This window comes from Hetaerina americana, unplaced genomic scaffold (genome assembly GCF_022747635.1).
Source record: "Hetaerina americana unplaced genomic scaffold, ioHetAmer1.1.p SCAF_132, whole genome shotgun sequence".
NCBI classification, from domain to species: Eukaryota; Metazoa; Arthropoda; class Insecta; order Odonata; family Calopterygidae; genus Hetaerina; species Hetaerina americana.
This window is the reverse complement of record NW_027286426.1, coordinates 644,904-658,039: the sequence shown is the minus strand read 5'-3', so window position 1 is coordinate 658,039 and position 13,136 is coordinate 644,904. Positions and strand designations below refer to the sequence as shown.

Sequence of the window (13,136 nt, the reverse complement as noted above, 5' to 3'; positions counted from 1 at the left end):
ACCAAACTTTCACTCCCCGTCTCCTTTTTCTCCTGGAGAACAAAAAATTAAATGACAAAACCGGAAACACTTGACTTGATCAAAAAAGAACGGAGGATATTACCTTCCAGGAATTCCTTTTCCAATTCTTACGCCCCTCTTGTATTCCCGGCAGCTCTCCACATTCTTAGAGCATCCCACGCTTTGAAGGGGTCGCGCAACACGCGTGCGAAAGTTTCTCCTTTCCCGTATATACTAAAAGCAACTCGTGAACTAATTACGCTTATTTCCCCTGACCTTTTTTTCCCTCCTCTTCTCTTCCGCTACCCCTCGCCCGGCCCTTCCTCTCTCGAGCGCACGGACTGCTTTTTGCGTTTTCTCCCTCCTTCTTCTTTCCTTTTCCTTAATCATAACATCCGCTCCCTTTTCCTCAAACCACTCAAGGCTGAAAAAGTTTCTTCCTCGGCTCTGTTCTCCCTTTTTTTTCCCTATTCCGACCTCTTCGAGATGAATTTAGTTTCATTACGGCCAAATTTCCTCGCGCGCACACACGTTAAAAACTCCCGAAGATTTTCCCCCGCCCCCTGCTTCCTTCCATCCTCAGATTCCGCAAGGTCTCGGACCCTGTTTCAACATCCCAATGCTCTGAATAAAATATGCTGTTGCTAAGTTTCGCTTTTGCTGACTTTACGCTGCGGGAAATGGAGGTGAGGGAGTTATTATTATTTTTTTTAAATTCTGAGCAAACACGAGGAATCGTCTTCCTTTTCTTTGAATTTCCTCTACCCCCTCCTCCAGTCTCTTCCGTTCCCCATGCGCATTCCCCTTCGTCTCCCTTTTGTAAATATTTTTCTATTCGAGCTGAGTCTCATTCGTCTTGGGCTCTCTTTCGTCTTTCCCTCCGATTTAATTTCTTTGTTCATTCTCCTCGGCCAATTCAACCCCATGGCACCCTCGGGTATTCCCGCCCTGCCAATCTTCTTTACCCTTGACTCCGTCCAAATTCTTTCCCGCTTCATTCTCTTTTCCTTTGCATTCTCACATCTCGTCTTTCCTAACGATATTGCAACCCTCACGACTCCTCAAACTTCATACTATATTGCACACACGTGCCCATCAAAATGTATTAATTTAAAAGGGCATCACCGTTGAGGGTTTGGAGTTTCGATGAATATTCTTGATTCGCCGTGGTCCCAATTTTTTAAAAAATATTTTGCCTTTATTGTCTTAATGAACCATTCAACATTAAATTACGCAATCATTGCTTTTTCAAAGTGACAGTGTTTACATTAATCCAACTTTTATCCTGTCTTAAAGGTTCACGCGTAAATAAGAACTTAAATATAAACTACTGTTTTATCAATTAAATAGATTCTAAACCATGACCAAATGATAACCCGCGTAATTTCATAACACGAGCAAAAGAAATACCTTTACTTGATACCATGCATCTAAAAAAATCATGTGAAATATGTTTCGGTAACAGGCCACAAATGCACTCATTGTTACACAAGAATAGTGTTCTGTAAGGTGAATACTCTACTAAAATCGAAAAAATTGCCTGGTATTTTGAATTGTGACCTTTCCTTTTGCAGACGGTGGGATTAATAGAGAAAGTCCGAGAACACATACACTTAACTGCAAAATGAAAAATTGGCATTGAATTAAGACCGTATGTTACAACGAAAGAATGAATTAATTTTTTCAATGCAATATTATTAAAAATGGATTCTCACATTTCACCTGGACGATGAATAATAATTAAGATTCGAAACACCACTGCAGCCGGTGTGCTTCCCAATTATCGTATTTGGAACTACTCAATGATTTCCTGAAAATATTTTAATTTGAATGATTATCTAGACGGATAGAACAAACTGACGAATAAGGACTTTTGCTCAACCTCTTTTTGGTCTCAATTTGTCTGAATATTTCCGAAAGGACCTCCCCATGAATTTTCCGCCTTTGTCAGCAATTGTTCCCTAAAACTTTCTTCCCTGGCGGAATCTTAAAAGTCTCTTTATCACCCTCCACCGGCTCCTCAGAACCGTTCCTCTCCCTTCGCCTCCCTTTGCCTCCCTCCACACTTCATTTCCCATTCCTTTAGCACCCCTCTCCGCCAGCCCAAGCATCTTCCCTCCTGCATAACGCCTCCGACGCCCTCCTGCCCACTCACCCCTCCATTCCTCCCTCACCCCGTCTCCCCCTTCTGTCTGACTCGACCTCGCACTAAATCATGTTCTAGACCTAAACTCGTGCGTGAAGGATGAGGGGAGGGGAGAACAAAACACTAATAACAATCAAACGTAAGTTTCCCTAGTGATGAAGCGTGGGGCGCCCCCGGTTGACTTCGACGGGCTGGTGCCCGGGTTTGGCCTTTCCTAAAAGAAACACTAACTCAACAAGCCCGCCTTATTCTTTCAAAGAAGGAAAATTTTGCCCACTCGTCCTCCCCCACACTGTTTATCTAATGATTGGACGGGGAAACTAAAGCACTCTTCCATTATACTCGTGTTTCCTTTTCTCTTAGCATTCGTATAAGAGTTGGCGATAGTTTCTCTCTGTATATTTCCTCTCCGCAATGTTTCCACAGACACTGTGTTTCACATCAACCTATTCCACTTCGTAAATGTTATTTCCCCTTCTCTATCATTTTGTCTCATACCAGCTATTCGAGTAGGGACACTTAGTTGGACCCTTGCATGCCATTATATGTTTCGGTTTAAGGCTTTGGATGAATATCACCAAGGTTTGACGAGTTATTGTTTTGCTTCATAGGTGGTCTATCTCGTAAAGATACATTTTTGATTGCCCGTGAAGGCTCATTGTAAAGGATTTTTAAATCCTATTCGGCCTGGCATTTATACGTTTTACCTTAACTATCTTTAGTTCTCCCCTAAACATGACGCCAATAATATTTACTCGTTTCCTTCATCTTTTCTACCAACCTAATATTTCCCCTTCATTCACATACTTCAACTCCTCTCAGTATTTATTGGAACCAGTATACTTTGCCAACTTCTAGTGCGTTCCTTTACCCTTATTTTTCCCAACTACGCCCAACGGTTCCAAGGTCATCTTTTTTCCTTTCTACTCACCTTATTTCTCAATTAATATCCATGTCTGTGCACCAGACAGCTCATAATCTACTCCTACATCTTTTATAATAGAATCATTGGATATAGATTAAAATTTTACTCCGTCGAGTAGAGATATCTTCGCTAGAAATACTGGGAGTACGAATTCAAGTGCCGCTTTGAATTTTTACTACCTTTGTGCATTAGACATAAAATATATCTGTCCTCCGCAAATGAAATATGCCTCTTCATTTTTTATTAGATATTTAAGTCACAAAATTATAACCAGTTGCGATACGCAAGTAGTAATTCATATAATTGGTATATTAATTTTATTTTAATCAAATGAAACACTTTTCGTAATGACATCGGAGCTATCAATGCACGTATTGAAAGTAGAACTCATATACTTATGTTTTGCAAACATAGATAAGTTAAATCCTCATTGCTGACTCGTTCTAATATGTAAGGTTTGCGATGCGTAGAGCTCAGAATTTAATTGCGTAGGTCTTAAGTTATGATTTTTAACCCGGTATCAGCCATGAATTTGTTTTCTTTCTCTTCAGAAATTCTTGCTTACATTACATAGTAGTTGTTTTTATGGAAAGCGCCCGCAACGAGGGTCATTGGCGCCATTAGGGATTGATGGAAAAGGAAGGGTGGAGAGAAACCCGGCGTCCATATTAGCCTACTCTTGTCGAAAGGCGCCAAGGGGTCCGCAGTTTAACGTCCCATTCGACGGACGTTGTGCTCACTCAAAGAGCTCTCCACAAAGCAACTCAATATTGATCGGGATACCGCTGAAATATATTTGTCTCCAGGATTTGAACGATGAGAAGCCTGTATGTTATCCACCGCACCGTTCCGATCCCCTTACATTACATTTAGATGACATCGTGTTCAATACTGGTCATATCCAATGAAAGAGGATGAAAGTGATGACAGTATTAATCGAGTCCTTCTAAGCTACAACTCAAGCCTCTCCACTACACCACCCGTATTTTACGTGGAAATACAAAAAAATAGCATACCGTATGAGTAGAACGTTAATAATGCATTGAAGAGGAAGAATTTTCCGTAGCAGTTAAGAGGGCGCATCTTCAGATGTTCAAGTCAAAAGCTGTTGTCAGTGTTTTAATGCAGTCATAACATCTAATTCGCAAATATACAAAGTATTTCTCGTGATTATCTGGAAATACACATATTCTATATATAGTATGCCGAATGTTATCTGACAGCACTTTATATTCAGCGGTCGATCAGCTTTATTACAAATTGTCTCCTGCGTGACCCGTCCAGGATATGATTCCGTTAATTCTCTTAACTTTGAGACTGTTATTAACACTTCAATCGTAAAACTTTCCACTTGAGCAATTTATGATGATATTTTCATTTTGATTACATTAGTTTAACTTTTTTTATATGTTCAATATGAATGACTCGTATTTTCAAACACTTCGTATAGTTCTTTAGCAGACTTTCGTTTTCATGTCCACAAGTACAAGAGGAAACTAAATTAGAGCCCACAGAGTATCAATATATACCGAGGAAGGCACCTACCTTCCACCTCGCCTGATATTTTTCTCTCTCCATTTTACAGTGAGCGATAAAAACAGGGTAGGTTTCTTTTCAAGATTGTTACTGTAATTTAAGTGTGAAAATATTACACTTTTAACTTAAAATATTATTTATTTAGAAATATGTTTGGTGTTTAGTGATAACAGGTAACTATTCTACTTAGGAAAGATAAATCTCATGTATCGGAAGTGAGATGATACAGGCAAAAGAGTTGCAAATAAAAATTGTACGTAAATACATTAGAAAATAAAGTAGGATTACATAATTAAACTCTAAAGCAATTGGTAGATTATCATCAACATTATAATACGAAATATACTTTTAAAAAATGTTCTAATGAACCTTCATATTTATGGTTAATACATAATGATCATTTTTCAGGTTGAAATAACAGGAAGAAGAAATGACATGGTCCAGTAATAAAACCGTAATTTCTTTGATTTATCAATTATCATTGTGGGAATACATCTTGATTTCGAAGTTCTGGCAATTTAAATAACTCTTCACATAAATATTACTGGAATATTTCCTTGAAAATATGAGTAATCACTTTAATTTGAGGAAATGGGAGATTTATTTAGCTATTTATACACAGCAATCAACCCTAAGGTCCGTTTGGTAGGTGATGATGAAGTTCATCCAGTACTAAGCTCGACGGCATGTGAATTTCACACATCAGGGTAGGAGGACCAGTTTCTTTTCTTGTGCCGGTCAGGATTTCCCAGGTAGATGTGGTACCCAAATAATCACATAGTTTGGGTGGAGCTGCAGGCGCCCAGAGAGGCTTTCCGGGAATCGAACTTGGGACCTTTGTTCAGTAGTTCAACGCTCTACCCCTGGAATACCGTGACCCACTATTTAGCTATAAAAAAATGGAAATATTAAGACACAATATGGATCAGGGAGCTCTCCAACAATTTATATTGGGCTTTCCTATCGGAACAACGACCAGAATGAATAATTTTCGGGTATTAGAACATGGTCGATAGGTTTTTAAATAAACTAAAACTAAGTATTCAAACTATTTAAAGAATTTTTTTCAAATTTAAAATGTTAAGTAAGAATTTTCAGTTAAATATAGCAGTTTTGGAAATAGTTATAAAGTGGACAAAATATAATGCAAATGTTTCTCAATTAATGAGGGGAGTTCCTTGAGAGCAAATAATTCGTAATATAACTATTTAGTTTCCCACTTTTACTCAAACTTTTAAGCATTAATATGTTTGCTAATAATACTGGCATTTAAAAAAAAATCAATTTTCATTTTGAACAAATAAGAGAGAATAATTTTTGGTCGTATTGGTGTGCACAGAGTTAATATTCCACTTGCGCTTCATAATTTCCATTTTAATATTTTATTCATTCTAATTTAATATTTTCATTAAATTTTCAGGGGTAAATTTTTAGTTTATATGCATAATAGGCACACTTTATATTATTGTCATATAATGTAAATGATAATTCCTTTACGAGGAGTGTGTAGGTGAATTGAAGATCGCCTTTAAAAATGAAATGTAATTGCAGGAGTAAAAGGTTTTTCGTTAAAATATGAATTGTATGAGCCAACGGTTTCAACTGTGTTCTCACGAGGTTTCAAGGTGTTTATTTTATTATTTAAAGGTAACTTTGGTGATAAATTTAGACTTCCCTCTAACTCAGTTAAGAACGCAGCTAAAGAATTTTAAGTACCCAAATTAGAGGAACTTAATGGCTTGCATAACTAAAGATGCACTGCCTAGGTCCATGACTGAAAATTAATTGTTTCTCATTAATTCACCACGAGATCAAAAACATCTCATTAGCAGGCATTTCTTATGAAGCCACATTGTTTCACACTGGGGGAAAAGTCATTTTGGAAAAAAATGAGTAATTTTCACCTGAAAGCGGGAAGGACACTCTAAATTGTTTGAATTTCTTAAAGACGGAAAAAAAACAACCGAGGAATTAAACGAAATATATTGAAATCTTATGTATACACTCTTGACCCACAAAACAGCGAAATAAAAATTCCCCCCTCTTTCTCGTTGAAGAGCCGAAAAAAAATCTTCAAGCCCGTGCATGCCGGGAGAAGGAATTTTTCATTTAGTCCCACGACTCCGTGTATCAATATCAGGCATTTTCCCAACACACCGTGTTTTCCTTAATTCTCTCTTGCGTAATTTTTTACCTTCCCGAGCAGCCGAGCGCAGCTCGCTTTTCCTCGCTTGACTTAAGATTTATGATGGGCTTGTACTTAACAAAATCACATGCTTGGTCCTTGTATAAAAAAGGCACGAAGGGAGGGAACAGAGATATTTTAAAATATCCTCACCCACACCCTCACTCCCATCCTCCCGTAGCCTTCATTTTCCCATCTCACACCTCAAACACATTCCTAGACCAGCAGACTCTCCTTGTTCCTTCCGTCGCGGCCTCTTCGTAATATTGAGCCCCAAAAAATCCCTCCGCTCCCACCAATACCCCTTTTCATATCTTTCCTCAACAGCGTCTACCTTGTCCTTCCCACACTAGCTCAACTCTGCAGCTCCCAAGACACGCAGCCTCCTCTGAAACTTCTTTCACCCCTACTATGTCGTCATGGTTTAATTACTCCAACACATCAAGGCTCGGGAGAGTTAATGGCCGCTTTCTTAACTTCTCCTGCTCCCCCCTTGGCTTTCACGCCTTCCTTGCCCCCACCTCGCCCATAATTCCCCAACCCCGCATCCCTAAACCGAAATCCAAGGATCGCATACTCTTTTGCCCACCCAAATCACCCCCGTCCTCCCCGATCTCCTTCTCTCCTCCCCTCCACATCTTTTACGATCCCGTATCAACAGCACAGTATCTCCCGCCCCGATCTCTCTAAGCTCTCCCTCTATCCATTTACGCCTAAACCCCACGCTTTTCTCCTCGGGAGTCCCGAGCTCCTTTAGTACCGTCAACCTTGATCTTCCTCTCACTGCCTCGACCTCCTCGCACGCCCTACTCTTCACGCGAGCGGGTGAGGACGCGCATTCAATTAAGGCCTCCGAGTTAGTTTTAGAACATTTTCCCTCATCACGCGCGCACGGCCCACCACATCCGTCCTTACTCTATCCGTCCAGCGTCATCACGGTTAATTTAATTTCTATGGCGTCGTATCAATTTTACGGCCATAAGACTCCGAGTATTTCACGTTCATTTGAGAGCAGGGTTTCTGGGGGCCTATTTCTAAGACATACAGGCTTTGTACATTAGAGTCCGTCTAAGGGTGGCATGACGAGCGTTTGTTTTGCTACTAATAAGAATAAATGCTATTCATCTGCAGGCTCATAACTCTCCGCGTTCTGTCTCATGACCAGTTAGGACAACCTACAGGTAAATATATACTATATAAATGAGCAGGAAAGTCAGGGCATTCGAAACCAGGCGTTTCTTTTTCAAACCGAGAGGGCGGATTTTAAATCTTCTGCTTACCTACCTAGTGTCCGGGTGCGTAGGTTCTGCACGTCTTTGGGGAAGCCAAATCCAAACGAAAACCACGGGTTTTATGATAGCCTGTTTTTCTTAGATATGTTGACTTTATCACTCTATATGTTGTATGGAAATATCTATGGAAATGGGAGAAAAAAATAATGGCAATGTAAATGTGCATTTATGAGTTTTAACTGCATCTCCGGCTACTATTTTCATTCCTAAGAATTAGCTCGACCAGTCCGCTACTTTTTCAACATTGGCATCCGAAGACCTACTCGTATATCCCAAGGCGAAAACCCAGATATAAATATAAGAATAACATCTCTGTTATTCTTTTGTATATTTCATATATTTTTATCACTATGTTGCGCAACAGTACTGCCGTCTGTAACTATTCTTTTTCTTATCCTATTAATATTAAATTTCTCTAGTTGTTCTAAAAAACCGTTACATAAATGCTTAAGTTTGATCTCTTCACTGCGCTCCGAAAAGCATTCTCGACCAAAAGTGTTACTTTCTCCAGATAGAAAAACTTACTCAGTTAATCTATTCCTCTTACTCACAATTAAACCGTTCGCAGATATTGCTTTTCTCTCCATAGTCTCTTCTTTTTATTTTTTATGCGCGTAAATTCTGGGGAAGAACGTGATCTGTCTTCGACAAATTTATATTATTTTACACCAGCAGCAGTGTTAGTAGCGAACACTGTACAGAAGTTTGACTAAATATATCCATGCATGTGTAAAAACTCTGGATCGACGTAAACTCTCTCAGCTATTTTAATCGTCATTATTTTGTATGATTAGGTCCTAAATGTATTTAATATAACTGAGTTTGTTTCCTAAATCAATTGAAAAAAATTAAAAGATAAGTTGTTTCCTACGAAAATAGATTGTCATCTGGCTGTTAAAAACATAAGGCTTTGGATATAATTGTTCTCTACAGGGTTTATATATAAAGTATCGGGAAAAGTTTCGGAAAAATATTTTGGATTTAGATATTACTACATTGCCTCAAAACTCTTCAAAGTATATCCCTTGATCGTCGACATATTTTTCACAGCGGCTCTTCCACGACTCGAAGGTTCCCTGGTAAGCGGATTCCGGAAGGTCCTTTAGGGTACGCGTGCAAGCTTCTTCCACGGCACTCATGGTCCCATGGTGGCGTCCTTCGAAGGAAGCTCTCACTTTTGGGGATATAAATTAGTCTACTGGTATGACGTCGGAACTGTAAGGAGGTTATGGAATCGTCGCGATGCCGTTGCAGACGCCTTCGCCAGCAGGCACTTAACTCTGCTCTTGGTCGTCCGTCAAGACCTTCGGAACAAATTTAACGCAGATCTTTCGCATCGCCAAATTTTCAGTGACATTGGTGGGCACAGTCATCTTACTCGTATCAATGCCATAACGACCTGCGATCATGCGCACACTTAAGCGACGGTCTGAATTCAGCACTCAACACACGTATCACAAAAAAATTGTTACCGATACTGTTTATACAAACCTTTTACATTATCAATTCATTCAAGAAACTTTCCCTATCTACTCTTTAAATGTACCTTAATGACTGTTATGGTTATCACAAGAACCTCTCTTTGTCCTGACTTTATTTTCCTCATTTATTATTAACTTTTGGCTAATTTTTTGTTGAACGGGACTCTTCTTTTCTCCACTATACTTACCCATTCTCACTTCTATCACAGATTTCAGCGCCGAACTACTTACAACATTTCCTTCATCTATAATTATTGCCGTTTTTACATTCACTCATTATATCGCCCACCCTATTTAAAACCTCAGCATTGGTCTTTCTCTCTCTTTAAAACTTAATTTCTCCTTTCTATATCCCATCCACAACTCAAAAGGCTCTCAACCGCGCTAATCTTACTGTCTCAAAGACTAAATCTCACATCTATTTAGCACTACGCAACATATTTATTTGTTTGCTAATAATTTCCTCATATCTTAACTTTGTGCTCCTGTCGCCAATTCACTTCTTCTAAATATATCTTTAGCTAATGATATTTTTCTCCAAACCTATGCTCATTTTCTTCTAAAATACTTCTCAATGCATGAACTACTCACTCTACTCCTGATTATTCGCTCCTAATTGAACCTAACGATTCCAACTCTCGACCATCTGATTACATTTCCTTTCTTAAGGTGAAGTCTCATCCCATATATATCTTATATCTTTCTTGCGAAGCAATCAATAGTAACCATAACCTTTTGGCTGTCTCACTATCTGATCAGTTAATCAATATATAACTTAGTAAGCGTGGTATGTAGCAAGAAAGCAGTTCCTTCATGGAAGCATAGCAAAGATGCATTGGGAATGCAGTTTTTACAAACATATATAATGCTGATACAAACGTATATATTTTTTTGACTTACCATCAAAGATTACCTGAAAATTCAAAGTAAAAGGTTTTCTACCCTATTTATCTGGGTGAAAGGAAATTCAGATTTACTTGGACGGGGATAAATCGCGCTGAGGAATCTGTGATTAGGAGACCGTCAGGTATCCGATATTCCTTTCTGATTGGCTAATAAAAACTTGGATGCTAAATTACTCCCGAAAAGAAGGCATACGAAAGGAAACGAAATAAATTTCCTAGCTAGAAATATTATTTAGGTAATTTTTTAAAAGCGGATAAAATACATGGGCAGATAGTAATAAATTAAACCTTATGCTTTCGTTTGGATATTTTTTGTAATTTTCTTTGTTGATTTTCGATTTCCTCTTAGATTTTTATGCTCATCGAGGCATAAGATAAAAGTTTTTCATGTGATTAATGGCCGGGCCATTCTGCAATGCTTTTTCAGAATGCTTTGTTCGTTTGATCTTTGTTCACACATATATGAAATAAATTGGTTACCCTTTGGCAGTATTGAAAGCTATAAAATTTCAATGCATTCAACAACTCCACCTTTTACTTGCGAAAGTATTTTCGTTCACTTTGAGACTCTTTAAACTTATGATGCGTTATGACTTTGTGATACACATAGTGACTAAAATATAAAATCGCACACAATGTGGTGAAACCTAAGTTAAAAAAAATTTAGTTTAATGTAAATAAAACCTTGTAGTTACTTAGTAATATTAGCGCAATGCACACAACGGCCTGGAAACGTAGATTAACCAACGGGAGTTTACGCTCCATTTAGCTTTGAGAGACGAGTTCAGTAGCCGGGCATGAATGGGAATAAATTTTCAGTCCAGGTCAGTGATTGGAGATTGAAGATGCTAAGTCAACAGTGTTGCGTTGAATGCATGCTCAGCAGTGCTGTCTGCTTCGCCTTTCGTCTTGTCCTGCGCAAGACCTTTGACCACATGTCCCTTTCTCTTTCCGAAGATCATTATTTCCGCTCTCTTCATCAGACAGTTGTATTTTATCTGCTTCATCTACCCCTTTCTTTTCTTCCACAGTCAGTGACCCTCATTTTTCTTTTGACTTTTTTATCTCCGCGTCTCATTCTCTACTTCTTTTCCACGCTGTCCTCTGAAAGTTGAGGACCGTGCGCAGATGCGATTTATTCCACGCGTATCGCTAACGAGCCGAGTACCGATATTTGACGCGGGTACAAGGAACAATATGGGGGGATCTTATTTGGTAATTTTTCTCATATAAATTTCTTTTTGTATTAACTCATTCATCATACTGTCGTTTTTTATCGTGTAACTATATTTTACATAATTTTTTTCACTTTTAGTGGATGGCATTTGAAACACGAGGCGTGTATTATATTCTAAACTGAATATTTGCCGTTCATAGAGGCAATAAAACGTTCGTATATATATATATATATATATATATATATATATATATATATATAGTATATATATATATATATATATATATATATATATATATATATATATATATATATATATATATATATATATATATATATATATATATATATTAGTCTAACGCATTAAAAAATCTTACATCTCACATTCTCTTCAATACTTAACCCAATTGAAATTTATTTTACTCGTGTAAACTAATTAATTAATGAATATTTTCTTCTAATCTCCTTAAGTGGCGTGCATTCGAGGAGTATTTTTCCGAAAGGGTTATTTTTCTATCTTTGCTCCCATTTGAACCTTGACTTTTTATATTTATACTAAAGTGACTCGTTCATAATTGCTAAATGTAAGATAATATGTAATTATTTTTAATTACTTAAACTAATCTAATCCACCAGTTGTTATTTATCAATGATATGTCGGTGGTCTCCCTATCCTGATTAATTTGTTGAGAGAGGTCTGTTTAATCAGCACATTTTATCCAGTATGCATATCTGTCTATGTTGGTATGATTTTATTGTTCTATACCCATCGTATTAATTATTTTATAAATGTTAATATTAACTATTATTTTTTCCGAAAATGAAGTCGTGGGAATGTTGGTGATGGTTCGCCTAAAGATGTCTAACCTAAATTCACTTCTTAATACATTCATTGAAAATGGCTCGCAAAAATACTCCAACAGTAAAAAAAAGAGCAGTGTACAAAGAATACTCAGAATGAAAATTAAGATTTCTTGCAGTAAAGTGTTTTGCAAAACGCATTGTTTTTTAAGACATGCTCACGAGATCTCTGAAAAGGCACGTTTTAAGTCCGGAATTCATGAATTTAGCTTATTTGTTCGTCCGCTCAAGTATTTTTTCGCCGTTTCGGATTTGTGGACGTGAATTTTGACGGCTACACTCCCTTGCTTGAATAACGCTGTGCCGAGGGGAAGGGAGGGGGAGGGTGGTTGCGTGGGGGAGTTTGCTGGTCTCGCACTAATCTCAGGATTTACAAGAGAGCTCCGTGAGAGTCATGTGAACTGAAGTCGGTCCCTCTGACTCGTTTTAAGGTCATGTCAATCAACTCCGATGACAAGCAAAAGTCCGCTACCCTAGATATTTCTACCCACTGCGATAAACGCTTGATTTCTTCCGCCACCCCACTCATTTTTTCTCCGTTTCCCTTCCGTTCTCTCCTCTACCTCCTGTTCTGCTTTCGTCCCCTCCGAATTCCTCTCCCACCCTCGCCCATTTCTCTCCACGCTAG

At 38.2% G+C, this 13,136-nt stretch overlaps 1 long non-coding RNA gene across 1 annotated transcript in view; it reads left to right on the top strand.

The window, feature by feature from the left end:
- LOC139686196 (uncharacterized) overlaps nt 1–13,136 on the top strand; it is a 331,111-nt gene that overhangs the window by 126,627 nt on the left and 191,348 nt on the right. The window lies entirely within an intron of this gene.